An 8,304-nucleotide genomic window follows, 5' to 3' on the forward strand; every position below is an offset into this window, starting at 1 on the left:
TTGTCATCCTGCAAGAGTCCAAGGGCGAAGCATGCATCTCTATACGTAGCATAAATTGTTCCTCCTACTGTTCTTATATCTCGAAAACTCATACATCCTCTTTGAGTATTCAAAAGAAGACGTTGATAATATTCTTCGGTATTTGCTACAAAAAACTTGGTTAAAATTTGACTTTTAAGTTGTTAAATGGATTAAGCTATGCTATTTTAATTATTATGTGGCTACATATCCGCATAAGAATAATTTTTCAAAAAAATATAGAAAAATAAAAAATTATTTAATCTATAGATTATAACTATTGAAAGTTATTTGAACATTTATTTTCTAGTGTAGATAAATTGAATAAAATGGACGTGGGACAGGCTATTAAGATTTTAATAAATCATTAAATAAGTAAGATAAAAAATGAATATAAACTCGTTATTACCTGCAGGTACATGAGTCAACCTTCCAATTGTGAAGCCTTTCTTTCGAGGAAACCACTTTGAAGAATTGTCCTTCCAAACAAACTTGGTTAGAAACTCAGCATAAGTCAGACTTCGAGCATAGGGATATGACATGTTCGCCGTCATCCATCCCAAAAACATGGACTTATGAGATATTTCTCTTTCGACGATATCATTCACAGTAGAAGTTTCACCATAAACCACAGGCTGCTCATCCTCCAAATGGAATGGAAGTATAATCACAAATGGTTCTTTCTCTTGGATTTCATATCCAAATAGACGCCAGACTGCCTCACATGCCGAAATGTACCTACAACGGTAGTAATTCCTAATTTCATCAACAACTTATGTGGCTTCTGACGGATCACCAGCATTGTATAGAGTAGCTGTTACGCGGTCATTACCCTTGTGTACATACTTAAACAGATACTTAATAGAACTTGTTTGGCATGTGTATTCCATATTTATGTGGCACCCGAACTTGAGCAACAATTTTGGATTATACGGAACAATGAACTTATTGTCTAGTACACATTCCCTTTTCTTCACTGTTTGACCGTTATCAATACGCCTATATTTGGGAAATCCGGCCTCGACAATGAATGTTCGTTGTCTAAACTCTTTAGGATAGAACTTTGAACAGGATCCATTCTTCATGCAAGGAGAATTCCTGTTGTACGGACCACATGGACTATGTACCATGTAATTTTGAACAGCTCCATGTAGATTTGGCCTTTCATTTTCATCAGGAATCTCAGTTGTTATATGTTTGTCTATGTCATCAGGTGTTTGTGGCTTGAACTCGTTACTCATGAATAAAAGGATATGTGCATGCAGAAGCCCTCTTTTTTGAAACTCTATGGTGCAAATATCTGAAAATTGAAAAAGACAAAAGAGTAAAGCATTACAACATAAGATTTTAATAAAGCATTGCATAAACACAGACTTACATCCCAAAATTTTGCCAAAATTTTTTCCCTCTTTTAGGTCATCAATCAAACCATCAAGCTTGATCTTGAAAACTCAACACAATATATCAGAACGGTCTTCCTCCTTCAATCTAATGGGAGTCACTTCTCTTCTTATCTCATCCCATTCAGGGTTGCAGGTCATGGTAATAAAATAGCTAGAATTTCCTACATATCTACAAATTGCAAATGCATCTTTACAATTATTCATCATATACCTAGGTCCACCGGTAAAAGTACTGGGAAGAATGATTCTTTTGCCAAGCCTTGCAGCATCTACATCCCCGTTTATAAGACTTTCATGCAGACATTTGTATTTATCAACCCTCAACTGTGGTTGTTTACACCTAAAAAATTTTAACCTCTCTGATTCCACCATTGTGTAGGCATCTACCAGAAACTGTTGGAATAATCTCTTTGATCTCAGAATTAACGGAGATTCACCCGTCCTTTTCTGTAGTCGAAAAGCAAAGAACTGTCACAAAGTGATTGTTTTGTTTTTCTTTGTAGGTCTAGCGGAGATAGAATCTGATGTTGCGATACCCAAACGAAATCCATCTTCCCCATACGGAAACAACAATGGATATTGCAAGGCTAAATAAGATGGATGAAAAACATAAATCCGCTGGAGCTTTCTAGATTGACTCTCTATAATAATATCTCTATCTTTGCTAAGTTGATCGACATCTCCAACAATCAATGCAGCCACTTCAGATGCAGATGGCAAGTTGTATGTCCTGCCATCTGTAGTCCTTTTACTAATCAACTTAAGCTTTATGTTTGTGTAATTTTTCTGTTGGTACCTATCTCTTGCATAGTGAAAACTCTTTGCCAAATTATTATATTTGTCTAACATGTTTCTTAATATTGCCACAATTTCTCTATCCTGCTCATTTATAGCTTCATTGGAACTGTAAAAAAAATAAAATTTATGTTATTTTCTCTCACGGATAAAAAATAACTAAAAAATTTGACTGGTTGCATAAAAATTACCGAAGTGTGCCTATTCGATTATCAATCTTATTTTCTGTGTCATAGATATATAGCTGAGCAAATGTTAGTCGCAAACTATTAGGAGGAAGTAAGCTACCAATGCTATGGTAGTTTTGACCCCCAAGCTTAAAAATTGGATGAGCAGTCCCATTGTTCACCCCACGGTCAATTTTTCCAGCCATTGATGTAAAACAAAACATTGAATTAAATGTCCTTATATTTTTTAGGAAACGAATACTTCTTTGATTTCCTGCAGTATAAAGCTGAATGAACTCATCAGGAGGCACAGAAAGTAGAGAAAGCTCGATCTTTCCTTCCATACAACATAATGAAAACTTTGGTTGGGGCGACTGTTTGAATTTAGCAAGCCTTTCTCTAGACCACATCCATGCTTTACAGTGTTGACATTGATAAATAGGATTTCCTATATCCCAGACATCTGCCGAATGAACTCTCTTTAGCTATTCAGTTGTCATACCGATACAATTTAGTCCATGATGTACACAAAGATGCAAATAAACATACACTTAAAAATTTTACATACCGTCTAAGGTTTCTGAGGATGATATAAAATTATCTTCCATATCCATATCCAACATTGAATCATTATAACCATTCAAAACTACAGTAAAAAAATTATAAAAAATGCAAACATAATCATTTTGATGTATTACTATTAATTCATATCTCTTGCAAACTACAAACTTAAATTCTTGATATAATGAGAAATTTCCTTCATCATCAACAAAAGGGTCAACATGTTGGCCACTGTGTGTGTCAGCGCTTGGTGGGTGCATCTTAACAGTCGATAAATTTACATCTTCATAAAGTTGTGCCAAATTAATAGCCACCGAAGCAACAATAGAGGAAGATTGTACTTTTTTGCACCCCAATTATAGTAGAACTTCTTTACAAAAAAGTTCAATTTTATTCAATTAAACCATAGAAACTACATGAAAAAAAAAAGAATATAATAATGATGATTATCTTTTCTAAATTACCTTTCTGTTAGGCACGATCTGTGGGAACTAGAGTGTGATGGAAGCTAATTTTGCGGAACGACTTCAGTTAGATTATTGGTGAATCCTTGTACACTAGAGTATGCTAGAATTGTACTAAATTTATGTTATATAAATGATTTCCGATGAAGTATACTTTTTGTTAAATATTGGTGTATGAATCATTTGACAATCATTAATTTGTTAACACGGACAGTGGAGTTCTTGTCAATGAGGGATCTACTTGTAGAGTTAAAGATTTAGATCTTATCTCTGATATAGAAGGTCTTACATAATTAAGAGGAGTATTTTCCTGTCCAAAAATTCCATGCGAGGCACAGTGTACACCATGCATAGATAGTTGCTTCCCTATGAATGAGTAATGAGAAATATATAGAAAATTTTCGTCATTAAACCGATATAAATTAAATTTAGATAAATATGAGTCAATTACAGTGAGAAAAATATCACCTTTATCCTCACTGGATTGTAAACTGAGAATATTAGATGAGGTACCAGTTTCTCGACACACTGTTCTTTGACTTGTAGTAATATGATGCACATTTTTATGTACGTCAAAATTTGTATTATTGTTGTTCTTCGACACTGTTAAGTCAAGAAAAATAAATGAAACACAAATAATAATTATTCAATTAACTAATCTCGTATTTGATTTTATATAATTTAGTAGTATACTTTCGTAGTTAAAATTTTTTTTGTATTGGTTTAGTTTTATAGAATTATTTTTTAAATTATTAAACTAAATCAATGAGTATTTATATCATATTATTTAATATATAACCAGTCATGACTTAAAAATAAATACAATTCAATTTAAATAACAAATATAACTCTAAATTTAAATATAATTTTAAAATTTCAATTTATTTAAATCGAGTTAAATAGATCTACACAAAAGTATCAAATTTTATATTTTCCCAATTAGTTAGAGTTTTATGCATTAATTTAGATTAAATAGTATATTATTTTAAATTATGATAGAGTATATTTTAAATAAAACTAAATATTTAATTAACCTAAATAGTACATGAAGATTTGAAGATTGCATAGTTTTTATGTAATTCATAGCTTATTAAATATGAGTTTAAAAAATAAAATTATAAAGATGAATAGTTATTTACAGTTTTCAAATCACTAAACTAAAATATTTAAAAAATTATGTATAGTACAAACTACTTCGCTAATATTCTCAACAATGATGATAGTTTAAACTGTATTTCCCATAAAAAATAGAAATTAAAAAAGTTTTAGAAGAACACTTACCAGAAGCGCAAAAAAAAAAGCAGACTCATTATCATCAAGTCTTTTTCGTTTTCTTGCCAAAATTATCTTTCGTCTTAACCTTGCAACCTTCGATTGTGTGATTGGAGTGGGATACATTATCGTTGTTAAGTCACTTATCTATAATGTACTTCTTCTGCAACAATGAGCTACGAATACAAATTTTCAAATTTTAATACTTATTTTGAAGTTAAATTTTAAATATCCATTAACTTACAATACTGATTATTTATTGATTAATTTATGAGGTATCAATTTTTACTTAAAAAGTAAAAAATTTAATTTTTAAATATGTAAAAATATATTAACAGTGATTTTTAATTCACAAATTAATAATAACCAATTTAAATATAGCTATCTTATGCAAACTAATTTTTATATTATATATTATCAAATAATTAATTGAAAATATACACTCCTGCATGACAATTTTTAAATTTGAATTTAGAAGTGATAAATAAATCACATTTTTTTAATCGATGTATAAAAAAAATCTTAGTTAAAGACAAAATATTCAACACAGAATAATTTTAGTCATTTAAAACTTAAATATTAAAAATTAGATTACGTATTAAAAATTAAATACAACTTTGTGGTATGCTTCAATAATAATAATAATAATAATAATAATAATAATAATAATAATAATAATAATAATATACTTTTAAAAGGTGATACTGCATATTTTTCATGACATATATTTTTTAAATTTTTTATAAATAATAAAATATTTTTTTTGTTAAATTACATTAAGTGAATAATAAAATTAGTATCCAAATTAACAAACTTTAACCTATCTGATAAAACAAAATGAAACTTACATAAAACATATGAAACTTACATAAAACATAGTGTATTGTGTAGTAACAGTATTTTTAGAGAGTGAATAATAGTATTATTTTTTTCATGTATTTAACAATTATATAAATATTATTTATTTTCAATTACTAAGTTAATAAGTTTATAACATGTGAAGAGTAAAAAATATATATGCGATGTGGTGCAATGTGAAAAAAATATATTTGAAATGAAAAAATAAATAAAACTTACATAAAGATGTGGTGCAATGTGCAATAGTAACACCTTCAAAAAATATATAATAATCAAATATTGAATATGATAGATTATATGTAATTGTAGAGTTCTTATATAGAGCTATTGTATTTTGGGTTGGGCTAAAATATTAATATGTATATGTTATAATTTGTTGGAAAGAATCAAAGATATTATTTTATTTTAAATCAATAGTTTTCTTTTATGAATGAAATAAAAAGTTTCTATTTATGGAGTCATAAATATAATATAACCTACTTTAATGAGTCACAGCAGCATACAACACCAACACCTTAACAATCACTCTCATTCAGTAATTACTCTCATTTAATAATATTTTTATTTGATAATTTAACGTTCAATCATTAATTAATAATAAAGTAAAAGCACTTTTTATTATTGTTATTATTTTATTTCGAAAAAATTCATATACTAATTTTTATTTGTGAATTTTGAGTTTCAGGTTGAAGAATTTAGAATATAAATAATATATATCGGTCTCATGTCATGATTGCTTAAAATTTGTGCCATTTTCTTCGTGAACCACTCCTATTTTTGAATATTTTTCTGATTTCTAAACATCTTCATGAATAAAATTTTTTCTCTAAATCTCGATCTTAAAAGGGGGGAAGGGAGAGTGGAGGGTTACTGCTGTCAAAGTAGAGACAACGACAACAACCCTCCCACAGCAGCTAACTGTGTGTTACCAGGAAAAGGAAGAGAGTTTTCATCAACAGAGAGAAAAAAAAATTTAAGTAATAATATAATTGGAATAATTCCACAAAATTATATAATTTATTTAATTAATTTTATTAAAAATTAAGAGAATCAAACATAAGTCACCTAATATAAAATTAGTAGTTCAATATTAGAATCTTAAAATAATGCTACATGAGAATATAATCGAATATTAAAATTTTATTATTCTTAAAATTGATAATGACACCTTTTTTATTTCATTATTTTATTTTTCATAAAAATTTTTTCATTAAGAATAAGTTGAAAACATCATATAATAAATAAGTGACTCTATTAATTAGAAGTTGGTAAAATCACTCTCGTTCGAATTAATACTAAATTATAAAATTGGAAGAAAAAAAGAGTTAAGTGTACTGATATTTTGGAATCCATGATGAACATTTTAAAAAAAAACAACACCAAGAAGCTTACATTGTATCTTCTTTAAAGGAAAAAGAAAATGATAAAGGTTGCTTAAAATACGATGATTGATCCCCACCTAAATAATAATAACTTGAGGAGTAAGGTCGCTAAATGTCAATGACACTTGTTTGATATACAGGTCAATTAGACAATTACTTTCTTGTTCTTTTAGTCAATTATAGAAATAACAGACATAAATATTGACTCATATTCCATTAGTCAAAAAATCTCTATTCTAATATATATATACACGCTAATAATATCCATAATTATCTGACTTATATATTAGAGTCATGTTCAACTTGTATCAAAATAAAAAGAAAGTACTTTCAGTGTCATTAGTATGTTCAAAAAAATATAGATAATTAAATAAAACAAAACAATAATTGTTCAATTTAAAATATTTTAAAATTTGAATAGTATCTGTTTTCTTAATAAACAATAGCTATAGCCAAGATTCCATCAAACCTTTAAAGCATGCTCTTTTATCTCCTTTACATAAAAAATCTCATGTTTCACAGCAGCTACTTTTTAATGGAAGGAGCACCAGACATGTTAAACTCATCCAACAGGCGCTCCAAACAAAACAAAACAAAAAATATAATTAAGATTTTAACCAAAAAATAAAATTTGAAATATAAAAGAGGCCATATAAGTAAAGACTAAATGAATACCCTGACAACAGGTCTTTTAGTAACAGACAAATTTTCCACGATTGGATCAGGTGACTCATCACAAACAGAACATCCATCTTCACCTCGAGGCTACATAGAAAAACAATGAAAAAATAAATAAATAACACCTCATATTTGGCAAATTAAGCTTTAATATACATAGTCTAAAAATCAACAAAAAATAAAGAAAAAAATCAAACCTGCACAGGGTTAACAGTACCAGCAGGGGGTACACCAGATTTTACCGGGCCTTGAGTGTCCCTCTACCTCGGTAAACTGGTAGAATCAGAACGTATCACCGATACATCATAAGAATCGCACCATCCAGTAGTTTCTACTTCGACCTTGAATAGAAACTCCTTATCAAGGAAAAACTCATTAAAACCAGTAGGATCTTTGCTTGCTTCTTCTTTTTCCTACACCAAATATTTTACATTTTTATCGTTCTAAATAAACAAACATCTCTTATTGATAATCATAACGTGTTCAATGAAATTGGTTTCACATACATTCAACTCTTTCACCATCTCAGTACAGGTTCGTCCGAATAGAGCTGCGACCTCCTTATCGAACACAACAAAATTCGTTGTACCAGTACCATCAAAAACCAACAAATTCAACTTATACCTATTTTTTTATTCAAAAACATCAATTAACACCTGGCCTATCACCTTTTAGTTACAACAAAATCAAAAAAATTATATTCAGT

This window comes from Arachis stenosperma, chromosome 10 (assembly GCF_014773155.1).
Source record: "Arachis stenosperma cultivar V10309 chromosome 10, arast.V10309.gnm1.PFL2, whole genome shotgun sequence".
Taxonomy (NCBI): domain Eukaryota; kingdom Viridiplantae; phylum Streptophyta; class Magnoliopsida; order Fabales; family Fabaceae; genus Arachis; species Arachis stenosperma.